At 41.5% G+C, this 13167-nt stretch overlaps 1 pseudogene; it reads right to left on the bottom strand.

Moving 5' to 3' along the window:
• Window positions 1-700: 700 nt before the first annotated feature.
• On the bottom strand, window positions 701-13165 carry LOC150021720 (small ribosomal subunit protein eS1-like; annotated as a pseudogene).
• Between the last annotated feature and the right edge of the window lie 2 nt (window positions 13166-13167).

Below are 13167 nucleotides of genomic sequence, written 5' to 3'. Positions count from 1 at the left end.
TGAAGCCAAAGGACTTAACATGCGTGACCCATGAACATGAACTAAGCGGGGTGGGATTGCTGGAGGGAAGGGTGGTACTGGGCGGAGGGGAGCAAAGCAAAAAAAAACACTGGGACAACTGTAATAGTATATCAATAAAATATATTTAAAAAGAAGATGAGATAAGTCTTGGTGAGCACATGAAAAAGGGAAATTTTGTGCACTCTTGATGAGATTTTAAACTGGTTCTGCCACTGTGAAGAATAGTATGGAGGTTTCTAAAAAATTAAAAATAAAACTTAATTTTATTAGTTGTAATTTGGGTTGTATTTAATATGTAGATTTGTTTTGATTTTATAGTTACATAAGACTTCAAAGAAGTTTATACCTAATAATTGAGTTTGGATATATTAAAGCAACATTATACTAAAATAATTTTAGTATAATAATAAATCCTAGAAGTCTTAAATTTTTTAATTCTAAAAATATATAGCATTGAAGCTTGGGTGCATATGCTTGTAGATAGTGTCTTGAAAATCCTCTTGCGTGACCTTTAGCATCTCCTGGTAAGACTAGAACTAGGTCAGTGATGTTGCTAGTAGAATGTAGGGAAATAGCAAGATTGGAACCCATAGTTTGCTCTAAGAGGGTATTCTGGAGGAGCACAGAGGATTTTTCAGTATAAATTCTAAGGAGTGAGGTAGAGAAAGTAGTCACATTATCAGTAGGAGGTATTGGAGTCAAGAATGAAGTCCAGCTGTCTGCTTACAGTGACTTTGCTGATCCTGATGCCGTAAAACCTGGTGAAGAGCACAAGCATGTGAGCAGGTCTGACACTTAGACCTACCTTATCTGCCCTGACTGACCTTGACTAGCCATTCTGGTGTCATTTTCACCAGTTCTCCAAAGAAGCACGCAACTGCTTAGAATCCCACTGTAGAGGCATGGATGATTAGAGGTCTGGGGAAAGCCAGAGGGGCGATTAGGCAGATAGTTCTCTTTGTTTTTCTTAAACCTCTTACTCTTTGACTTGCTCCTTTTTAAATAATATATTCTAATTTTCTAATTTATGTTACTGCTCTTCATGAGGCATTACATTTTTAGTTCTTAGAATTTTCAATATTTTCCCTTTGTAGAGGTTCAGCTCCCCTCAGGAGACACAATCCACCAACTCTTGGGTTCTCAGAAAGAAATTTTAAGAGGGGAAGGGAGGAAGTAAAAGGGGGAGGGAAACATTGGTTTGTGAGAGAAACCACAATCAGTGGCTTCTCACATGCCCCCAACTTGGGACCTGGGCACAACCCAGGCATGTGCCCTGACTGAGAATCAAACTAGTTCACAGGCCAGTGCTCAGTCCACTGAGCCACACCAGCCGGGGTGGTTGTCAGAAATTTTGATGACTTCAAATTAGTCAATTAACTTGATTAGCCACTACCTGAACTTTTTCCATGTTTTTTTTCTTTTCTAGGTGAGTTGGGCAATTAGCTCTTTATCAACTAATTTATTTTATTGCATTCTTTATTGTTGATAGGGAATTCTTCATGGCTCTTAAGTAACCACTTATTATTTAGTATTCAAATTTAAAATTATTTTTGGTCTAAGTAAATTGTTTTAAAATTAATCTATTTTTGAACTTTCAAAAGTTTTAAAATGTTTTCCCTTAAAATGTTATTTCCCATTGTCATAGAAACCTTGTTTATATTTCTGAGTTGTATTAAGCTCTATTATCCTACCACATACTTTCCTTGTTTATCACATTTCCATCATTGGATATGGCTATTTCTTCAAAGGATAACTTTTCCTTCAAAACTTGTGGCTTCTGAAATCAAGGTGTCTTCATAATCCTGGCTGCAAATAAAATTCACCAGTGAAAATTTAAAAAGTATCTAGATGCTTGGGTCCTAATCCTTCAAAAACCTGAATCGCTGTGGGCTATAGAGGTTTAGTATGTTGCAGATCAACTTACCCTTCTAATATACTAACAAATCTGGATCATATATTTTTAAATGGATTTCCAGTGAAGATGGTGGCATAGATAAATCGTACTCCTCTCCTCCCATAGCCACATCAGAATAAAACTAAACTACAGAACAACCATATGCAGAACTGCCTGAAATCTGGCTGAATGAAAGTCCTACAACTAGGGATTTAAAGAAGCCACATCAAGACTGGCAGGAGGGGTGGAGATGCAGAATGGGCTGGTCCCACACCCACTTGTGCTGGATAAATATCAGGAGGGATATCTGGCTGTTCATTACCCCCCTGAGGAGCAAGGGGTCCCAGTCCCACAACAGGCTCCTCAGCCCAGGGTTCCAGTGCCAGACAAATAAATCCCCCTATTGTCTATAAAAAAAACAGCAGAGATTGAGGCTGAGGGAGACAGAGGGTTCTGAGGCAGCAGCAGCTTGAAAGGCACCAGGGACATATGGAGAGGAACTGACCTGTCTGGCATCAGAGCAAGAGCAGGGAATAGGGGGAGGGCAGCTTTCTGCCAGACAAAAGTGCTGGCAAAGGCCATTATTCTTTTTCTGAGACACCATTTCACACACACACACACACACACACACACACACACCCCATCCCCCGCCAAACACACACACACAGCCGACCATCAGGAGCCACATCTGAGTCTCCATCAACCTGGTTCACATTGTCATCCTCCCTGGTGATTTCCTCAGACCCTGCCCCACCCAACTAGCTGTCCCACTCAAGCTGTTTCCAGACCCTCAGGAGGTTTTTATCTTTCTCCATGGTGGCAAACGGTGTTTCAAATAGTGGCTGCTGCATCAATACACAGCATGAACAAGAACTAAAACTATTCTTTTAAGTAAAAAAAAAATGACAAAACCAAATGCTAGTAAGAATTAGAGAACTAGATCTGTCATTTATTACTGATGGGAATATAAACAGTGCTGCCACTCTGAAGAACAGTTTAACAGTTTCTTACAAAACTAAACTGACTATTTCCATGTGACCCAGCAATTTTACTCCTGGGCATTTATCCCAGGAAAACAAAAACAAAAACAAAAACATGTTCACATGAAAACCTGTACACAGATATTTATAGCAGCTTTATTTGTGATAGCCCCAACTAGAAAGAGCCCAGATTCCTTAAACAGGTTAATGGTTAAACAAACTGTGATATATCCACACAATGGAATTCTACTTAGAATTTACAAAAAGGAACAAACTATATAAGCATCCAGGTTTTCAAATTTATTGTCATGAACTTGTTTAGAATATCCTCTTAGCTTTTTATTTTTTATCTTTTTCTCTTAGCTTTTTAATACCTGTTTACATGTATAGCGATGCCCCCTTCTTCAGTCCTGTCATTGCTTATCTGATTTCTCTTTTTTAGTAGTCTTATCAGGAGCATTTCAATATTAATAGCCTTTTCAAAGAACCAGTGTTTGCTTTTGATAATTCTATTATGTGTTTTCTGTTTCTCCATTCTATTGTCTTTAGGTTTAATTTGTTCTTTGCTAATATCTTAAGAGGAACACTTAGCTTACTTATTTTCAGCCTTTTTTGCATATATGCATTTATATTAATTGTCCAGAATAGACAAATCTATAGAAACAGACAAAACTAATATATAATGAGACAAAGTGGTTATTTATTGGGAAGACAAGGAGAACAATAATTGGGAGGAGTCACAGGGCCATGCCAGTTCTGGTCGTCGTCGGCAGCCGTCCGTCTCGAGAGACGATGGTGTAGCTTCTTAAGAGTCTATCTGCACCGCCGAGAATGGTTGTGCGGTCCGACTCGGGAGTGACACAGTATCTGTCTCCTCCCGTGTTGAATCGACATCTTGCGATGACGCTGGAGTGTCCTCTCCAGTGGAGCTGAAGCTACAGAGCCTGGGCAGGGTGATATGGAGGGTCTGCTGTTGCCCATGCAGCAGACCCCCCCTCTCTTCGCAGCTGAAGGGTCCAAGGGAAAGACGAAGTCAATACAGCTTGGCTTCAGGTGCGCCGCAGGAGTTGCCGGTGTTGACTACAACGTCAAACCGCCTTAGGGACTCCGGCTCCGGATTTTCTGTCGGGGTTTACTCCCTTAGCCTTTCCCCTGAAGAGGTATGCCGCAAGGCAGCGGAGGTTTTTTGGAGTCAGAGTTTTCCTTCTCTGGCCAGTTCTGGTAAGTTGGCAATATTCTATTTCTTGACTTTGGCTGGGGTTACATGAGTGTATTCACTTTATAATAAGTCATTAAAAGGAAAAACATCTTTTCTTCTCTACACTCAATACTTCTGACATAAGATGTGCGGGTTTTTTAACATCTAGCGATTCTCCAGTTCTCAGCAGACACTGGCTGGGTGTCCCACAATTTAGCTCAATTTTAGAACTAACTGCCTGGAGCTAGCTTGGACCCCACAGGTTAATGAGTCAGTCTCACCAGACTACTCCCACTTCAGAGGTCAATCAAAAGTCCCAAGCTATCACCTGTACTTTTGACTGACCAGCTATAAATCAGGGGTTCATATGACCCTCTCCTCAAGTTTGATAATTTGCTAGAATGGCTCAGAGAACCCAAGGAAATAGATTACTTACTATTACTGATTTATTACACAGGATATATTAAAGAATACAAATGAATAACCAGATGAAGAGATGCACGGGGTGAGGTCTGAGAGGGTCAAAGGCATAGGAGCTTGTCTCTGTGGAGTTTTGGGTGGGTATACATCCTCTCAGGGTGTGGATGTGTTCTTGTTCACCAACTTTGAAGTTCTTCAAACCCCGTTGTCATGCGTTTTTATGGAGATTTAATTACAGTAGTCATGGTTGATTAAGCATTGATCATTGGTGATTAACTTAACCTCCAGCCTTCACTGCTTTCCTTCCTAGGGATTGACAGGTGGGACTGAAAATTCCAACCTTCTAATCATGGAATTGGTTCTGGAAAGCAGCCTCACATCCTTCGGGGCTACTAAAAATTGCCTCATAAACATAAACTTGAGTATGCTTAAAAGGGGCTGGTTATAAATAACAAAGGACACTCCTTTTACTTTTATAACTTCAGAGCTATTTTTAACTGGAGGATTAAAACCAAATATTATAGTAAAATATGCTCTTTTACCTGTTTCTGGAGCTAGGGGCCACAAAAAAAAAAAAAAAAGAAGAAGATATTCCTGTTGTTCTTATCACTTAGAAAGTTACAAGTGTTTTAGAAGCTCTGTGCCAAGAACCAGGACAAAACCAAATAATCTATTTCTTATATCACAACCTCACCATCATTGAGTTTGTGAATACTTCAATTTTTGAAAACCTTTATTAATTAAAAACAATGTTTCCATAGATTTGAAATAGGTAAACCATATGTAAGGAATTGCTTTCACCAGTTCCTTAATGGGAGAGTCCATAAGAACCCCACAGCCTGTGAATATGCCTATCATGTAAAATACATTTGAAAGTAAAAAACACATTTTGGGGTTAATAGTTCTGATCTACCTGGTAGGATCTGCTAAGTTTCTTTGAGATTAATGCTTGAACAAGAAATGTCACACAGGCAATAGAGTATGTGTAATCTTAATTTGATTTACATTAGAAGCAGGGCCTGCAAAGAGCATTACACATATTTTGTTGATGGCAAATGGCATCAGATGTTAGACTCAGTCCTTGAGTTTGGCTAAGAAACGGATTCAGAGCCAAGAAACTCAAATATAAGCAAAAATTTATTTAGCATGTCAAAGAGACAGAAGAAGTAAACTGTGGAAGAAGTGAGCCAACTGAGCCACATGGACTTGGGAAGAAAGTTACAGAGGCCAAAGAAGCTTAGGAGAAAGTCAAAACGTGATTGGGGAAAGGAGAGGTGGAAAAGCGTGATGTGCTCAAGAGAGTGTCCACACACTGAGTCCTTTGTCTTAAGGGCTTTTATCTGTCCTCTAAAGGCAGGGATTTCTCTCTCTTTTTTAAATCACAAATAGGCCTTTTTATTTCTCACCATTAAATATCTGAATTTTAGCCCTGACTGGTGTGGCTCAGTGGACTGAGCGCCGGCCTACGAACCAAAGGGTCATTAGCTCGATTCCTGGTCAGGGAACATGCCTGGGTTGCCGGCCAGGTCCCCAGCTAGGGGCGCACATGAGGCAACCACACATTGTTGTTTCTCTCCCTCTCTTTCTTTCTCCCTTCCCCTCTTTCTAAAAATAAATAAAATCTTTACAAGTAAAAAGACATTTTTAAAAATATCAGGACTTCCGGCCAAGATGGAGGCCTAGACTGACATGCTTCGTCTCCCTCCACAACTAAGAAGGAATACAACTACCGCAAAACCAGAGATAATCAAACGTTCCAGAAAATAAAGCTATATGGAAGTCCAATGTATGAAGTTATAAACAAGTGGTGCTCATCCAGACAGGTAGGAGGGACAAAGCCAGGGTGGAGAGATCAAGCTGTGCTGGCGGCAGCAGCTGCAGCAATGGCAGCAGGATGGCAGTAAGCCCAGACTCCCGTATTTAAGGGGAGGCAAGAAACACCTGGGAAGCACCCCTGGCTGCAGACCATACCCATTAGCTTGCGATCCAATGCCGGGGAAGGCAGACCCCCATTGCCTCAGACTGTGAGGCCCAGAGGGTGTGGGGATGGAGGAGAAGGCTCCTGGTCTCTCAGTGAAGAGAGAAGGGTAGGAATCCATCTTGGACCCCCGCCCCCATGCAAAGTGCCACAGTGTGGTGAGAAGGGTCACCCAGTAGTGACGAATGCACGGGGCTCTGCCCCCGATAGCGTAGGAGGTGTGACAGCCCCACCCAGGAATCAAAAACTGCCAGGATGGCACAGCTAATGATAGAGATCCCAATCACATAGCTGACCAGAAAGCAAATACATGAATTAATGGACGAACAGATAGATAACCGTTCTGAGGCTCGGCTCAGAGCTATAGTTATAAGACAGCTTACAGAAATAACAGTGGGACTTAATCAAGATGGGGAAGGAATGAAGGCTAGTCCTGCTGAAATGAACAAAAACACATACGAAACTAGTGGCGAGGGAAGGAAAACCAGGGATCAAATCAACAAATCAAAACATAGGGAAGGAACAGTCAATCAGCGCAGAAAGAGATGAAAAGTGAGGAAAATGAGGGGAGGCTCAGAAACCTATCGGCCAGCTTTATGCGGGCCAACATTCAAATCATAGGATTGCCAGAGGGTGAAGAAGAAGAACTAGAAATGGAAAAATTATGTGAAAAAATAATGAAGCAGAACTTCCCTAACCTGGAGAAAGAGGTAGACTTATAGGTCCAGGAAGCACAGAGAGTTCCAAATAAACTGGACCCAGGGAGAACCACACCAAGACACATTATAATCAAATTGTCAAAAATTAAAGAGAAAATCTTAAAAGCAGCAAGAGAGAAGAAGAGAATTATGTACAAAGGGGTCCCAATAAGACTATCAGCTGATTTCTCAAAGGAGACTCTGCAGGCAAGAAGGGACTGGCAAGAAATACTCAAAGTAATGAACATCAAAAACCTACAACCATGATTACTCTAACCAGCGAAGCTGTCATTCAGAATGGAAGGGCAGAGAAAGTGCTTTCAGGACAAAGTAAAACTGAAGGAGTTCATTAGATCCAAACCACTGTTATGTGAGATGCTAAAGGGACTTGTTTAGAAGAGGATGATCAAAACTATGAACATTAAAATGAAAACTGTATCACAACAACCAACAACAGAAGCTAGGGAATAGAAACAAAGGCAAACTAAGTAGGCAACGAGAGTGGAAAAAGAATTATAAGTATGGGGAACATTATGGGGGGGGAGGTCAGCGGGGAGGGGGAAGAGGGGAAGGGAGGGAAATGATGCAGGAATTAAGAAGCATAGTAGGAGGGAATGTAGTAGACCGGAAGAGGTTGAGAAGAACTATATGCACAACCAATGGGCATGGACTGGCCGGGGGACAACTGGAGCAAAGAGGGGTCACTGGGTTGAGGGGAGCAGAGGGAAAAGAAATTGGGACAATTGTAACAACATAATCAATAAAACATATTTTAAAAAAGAAAAAAGTCTGAATTTTAAACAGAATCTCGAATTGGGGCTCATATCCATCAACTCATTCAACTCTAGCACCTGTCTCATTCCCAGTAGCTTTTCCAGAACTGCTGCCTTCACCATGAAGCTTCATGAGTTTTTCCAATTCAAACTTGTGCTTCTTCAGCATTTTGACTTTTCTAAAAAGACACCATGGAGTGGATAAATAGATTGGCAAGCCTTTTCTATGTCTTTTCCAATGCTATCTGGAATCAATTTATTGACTACTTATTTCAAGTCATTTGTCTGCACCTCTCTGGACATGATTTCCATTATCATCTTCCATATTTGGTGGACCTGTTGATGCTGAGCATAAGAGGTCTTCCAGATTTGATTGTTGCATTTTTTAGTAAAACCAACACAGAATAGACAAAGCAAATCTGTTTCAGGAGTCTTGACATGAACATGAGCTTCAATCATAGTCTGCCATTTTTTGACCATGGAGCACATTTTGTCACAGGTAAGATCCATGCCATGGAAATTAGGCAGATTTTGACTTCAACATCCTCAGTAAATAGCTTAATTTTTTTTAATGCAACTTCATTATTTTGCAGATCAGCTAGGCTCATTTCCAAAACATGACCCTTCAGATCATCAGATGCAATTTTGGTTCCTTGAGTTCTCATGACTAGTGTTTTTCCAATATTTCTTATATTGAACATAGTACATCATACCAGCCCTGGCTGGTTTAGCTCAGTGGATTGAGCGTCGGCCTGCGAGCTAAGTGTCGCTGGTTCGATCTTCCAGTCAGGGTACATCAGAGAAGGAAAACTCTGACTCCAAAAAACCTCCGCTGCCTTGTGGCATACCTCTTCAGGGGAAAGGCTAGGGGAGTAAACCCCGACAGAAAATCCGGAGCCGGAGTCCCTAAGGCGGTTTGACGTTGTAGTCAACACCGGCAACTCCTGCGGCGCACCTGAAGCCAAGCTGTATTGACTCCGTCTTTCCCTTGGACCCTTCAGCTGCGAAGAGAGGGGGGGTCTACTGCATGGGCAACAGCAGACCCTCCATATTACCCTGCCCAGGCTCTGTAGCTTCAGCGTCATCGCAAGATGTCGATTCAACACGGGAGGAGACAGATACCGTGTCACTCCCGAGTCGGACTGCACAACCATTCTCGGCGGTGCAGATAGACTCTTAAGAAGCTACACCATCGTCTCTCGAGACGGACGGCTGCCGACGACGACGACATCATACCAATCTTTCTTAGAAAATGGATCAATCACTTTCTTCTTGGCTCCCTTTTTGCTGCCTTTTGTAAGGCGCTTGTTCTCGCCCACCACCGTGGTGCTGCTCTGAGAGCCAGTCTAAAGGCTGAGATTTCAAGAGAGGTTCCAGGGGAGGCTCTCAGCAGAATATTCATCATCTTTACAAGTATGTCTCCTCAGGATCATAGTCTCCACTGATTGGTCTGTCCAGCTCCCCTTGTTCCTCCTTTAAGGAGGTCTACTGTGTGACTGGTGACATGCTAGGGGAGGAAAGGTCAGGGGAGGATCTGAACCAAATGAACAGAAATCTGAAAGGTCAGAGTGTCTAAACTGCATGACCAGCAATATGCTACGGGAGAAAAGGTGACACTGGGGGCGAGATCCCACCCTGGGTGGCCTTCTGTATCTGGCCTATCATTCCTATTCTGCTCACAGCTGTCTAACTGCCTATCATATCAATTCCCGGAAGCACCTGTAATACAGAAGTAGGAAAGTGAGACAGAGAATGGAAGGAAGCTGAGAACAAAGTACATTATAATGTGCAGAGTACATTAACCAGTAGGTTCCCTCTGTGGACAACTGTACCTCAATCCCTCTAGAGACTTTTTAATATGACCATGATCCACTTTTACAAATATAGAAATGAGATGAGAGATATTAAGTAACCTGCACAAGCTACAAAGCTAAGAAGTGGTAGAACAAAAAGAATCGGTACCAATCTGTTCAGAGCCTAAGGATAGTTTGGTTTGAAGGACACCAAATTAGGTTTTAGAAAATGGAATCTATTATAGGAATGAAGGAGAAGGAACGAAACTCAAGCTGGGTGTAAGTAAATGGAGTGATTGCTAAAAATTGGCGCTACTGTGCAGATCTTGCTTTTACAGGATGACCGGGCCAGGTGCAAGTTTGAGTTTGGTGATTGAACGGATAAAAATGTATGGAATTTTCTTTCTAGAATATGAGCTCAGACCTTTTCAATGTATCCTTTTCTCGTCTTTATAAATTTGCAAGTTAAAGAACCCCTTTCTCTAAAATATTGATGTAGATAACTATCTGAACTAAATGCATCATTTTGAAGATTGCACTGTAAGCAAAGTGCCAAGTACAAAAACTAGGTCGGCAGCCCACCAAAGTATCGTTTTAATAATTTCTATTTCTGTTCACATGTGCTACTGTTACCAGAACTCTTGGGGCAAGATGCCCATTAATAAATTTACTAATGGTAACTTAATCTCTGGTAAAAAAACCAAAATGAAAAACAAAATACTCAACTCCTGGATCTTTTCCCTTGGTCAGAAGCCTCTGGAAATTACATTACTTTATGAGTGTCTGTACTCTGAGTTCTGCTCTCAAAAGTGTAGTACTCAAATATTCAATTGTTAGTACTCAATTCAGCTCTATCATAAACAACAAAAACCTGCTGTACTTTAGATGGTTGTTTTTAGACACTTGCTTTAGCAGCACGAAGAACTGTTTACTTCTTGGCACTGTTGTTTAGCATTTGAGCACAGCATTCATTCAAAGATCTGTGCCCTGCAACAGAAAGCAGGCAGGAATCTAGGCTGCAGCTTTCTTATTAAAAAGTTTGTGGGAGTGCCCTGGCCAGGTGGTTCAGTTGGTTGTCATCCCATACACCAAAAGTTTGGGGGTTCAATTCCTGGCCGGAAAACATACATAGGTTTCAGGTTCAATCCCCAGTCAGGGAGAGTATGGGAGGCAACCAATCAATGTTTCTCCGTCACATAGATGTCTCTCTCTCTCTCCCTCCCTCTCTCTCTCCCTCTCTCTCTCTTTCTCTCAATGTTTTTTAAAAAATTTTGTGGGAGAAAATCTTTGAAAATGACAACTGATAAAACTGTCACCAAAATATACAAAGAACCCTTAAAACTCAACAATAAGAAAACAAACAACCTGATTTAAAAATGAGCAAGACACCTGAATAGACACTTCACCGAAGAAGATATATAGATGGCAAGTAAGCATATGAAAAGATGCTCTACATCATATGTTACTAGGGAATCACAAATTAAAACAACAATGAGATACACAACTATTAGGATGACCTAAATGCCAGACACAGATAACATCAAATGCTGACAAGGATGCAGAGCAACAAGAACTCTTATTCATTGTTGATAGGAATGCCTAATGATTCAGCCACTTTGGAAGACAGTCAGTTCTTATGAAACTAGACATACTCTTACCATATGATCCAGCAACTGAGTTCTTGGTATTTACCCAAATAAATTGAAAACATATAAAAAACCTGCACACAGATATTTATAGCAATTTTATTTATAATTGCCAAAACTTGGGAGCACCCAAGATTCCTTCAATAGGTAAATGGAAAAAAAAACTGTAGTACATCCAAACAATTGAATATTATTATTATTTTTAATATGCTTTATTGCTTATGCTGTTACAGTTGTCCCAATTTCTTTTCCCTTTGTTCCCCTCCACCTAGTGCCCTCCCTCCCTCCAGTTGTCCCCCCTTCTTAGTCCATGCCCATTGGTTGTGCATATAGTTCCTCTCAACATCTTTCTATCTACTCCACTCCCTCCTACTATGCTTCTTAATTCCTGTACCATCTCCCTCCCTTCCCCCCTCCTCCCTTCCAGCTGACCTCCGCCCAATATATTCCCCATACCTATAATTCTTTTCCTACTCTAGTTGCCTACTTAGTTTGCCTTTGTTTCTATTCCCTAGCTTCTGTTGTTGGTTGTTGTGATACAGTTTTCATTTTAATGTTCATAGTTTTGATCCTCTTCCTCCTAAACAAGTCCCTTTAACATTTCATATAATAGTGGTTTGGATCTGATGAACTCCTTCAGTTTTACTTTGTTCTGGAAGCACTTTTTCTGCCCTTCCGTTCTGAATGACAGCTTCGCTGGTTAGAGTAATCATGGTTGTAGGTTTTTGATTTTCATTACTTTGAATTTTTCTTGCCTGCAGAATTTCTTTTGAGAAATCAGCTGATAGTCTTCTTGGGACCCCTTTGTATGTAATTCTCCTCTCTTGATGCTTTTAAGATTCTTTCTTTATCCTTAATTTTTTGACATTTTGATTATAATGTGTCTTGGTGTGGTTCTCCCTGGGTTCAGTTTCTTTGGAACTCTATGCTTCCTTGACCCGTAAGTCCATTTCCTTCCCCAAGTTAGGGAAGTTCTGCTTCATTATTTTTTCACCTAATTTTTCAATTTCTAGTTCTTCTCTTCACCTTCTGGCAACCCTATAGTTCGGATGTTGGCTCACTTATAGCTGTCCCATAGGTTTCTGAGCCTGCCCTCATTTTTCTCACTTTTTGTTTCCTCTTTCTGCACTGGTTGACTGTTTGTTCCGTCCCTATGTTCCAATTTGTTGATTTGATCCCTGGTTTTCCTTCCCTCACCACTAGTTTTGTATGTGTTTTTGTTCATTTCAGCAGGACTAGCCTTCATTCCTTCCCTGTCTTGTTTAAGATCTGCTGTTAGGTCTGTAAGCATTCTTATAACCAAAGCTCTGAACTGTGCCTCAGAAAGATTTCCTACCTGCTGATCCATTAGATTAGATATTTGCTAGCTGGTCAGTTGTGTCACTGGGATCTCTATCATGATCTCTGCCATCCTGACAGTTTTGTGTTTACCTTTGCTTCCTGGGTGGGGCTGTCACACCTCCTACAAAAAGGGGGGCGGAGCCCCATATGCACTCGTCACTACCGGGCAACCCTTCTCACTATGCTGTGACATTTTGGGTGGGGGCGGGGGTCCAATATGGATTCTTGCCATTTACTCTCTGCTGAGAGATCAGGAACTTCTTCCTCCATCCCTGCTCCCTCTGGTCTTCACAGTCCGAGGCAATGGGGGTCTGCCTTCCCCGGTGTTGGAATCATGAGCTGACGGGTCTGGTCTGCAGCTGGGGGTGCTCCCCAGGTGTTTCTTCCCTCCCCTTAAATACGGGTGTCTGTGCTTACTGCCATCC

The sequence above is a fragment of the Furipterus horrens genome, unplaced genomic scaffold, assembly GCF_987537825.1.
Source record: "Furipterus horrens unplaced genomic scaffold, mFurHor1.1.pri manual_scaffold_1, whole genome shotgun sequence".
NCBI classification, from domain to species: Eukaryota; Metazoa; Chordata; class Mammalia; order Chiroptera; family Furipteridae; genus Furipterus; species Furipterus horrens.
Note: the sequence above shows the minus strand (reverse complement) of the source record. Positions and strands in the feature narration are given on the sequence as shown.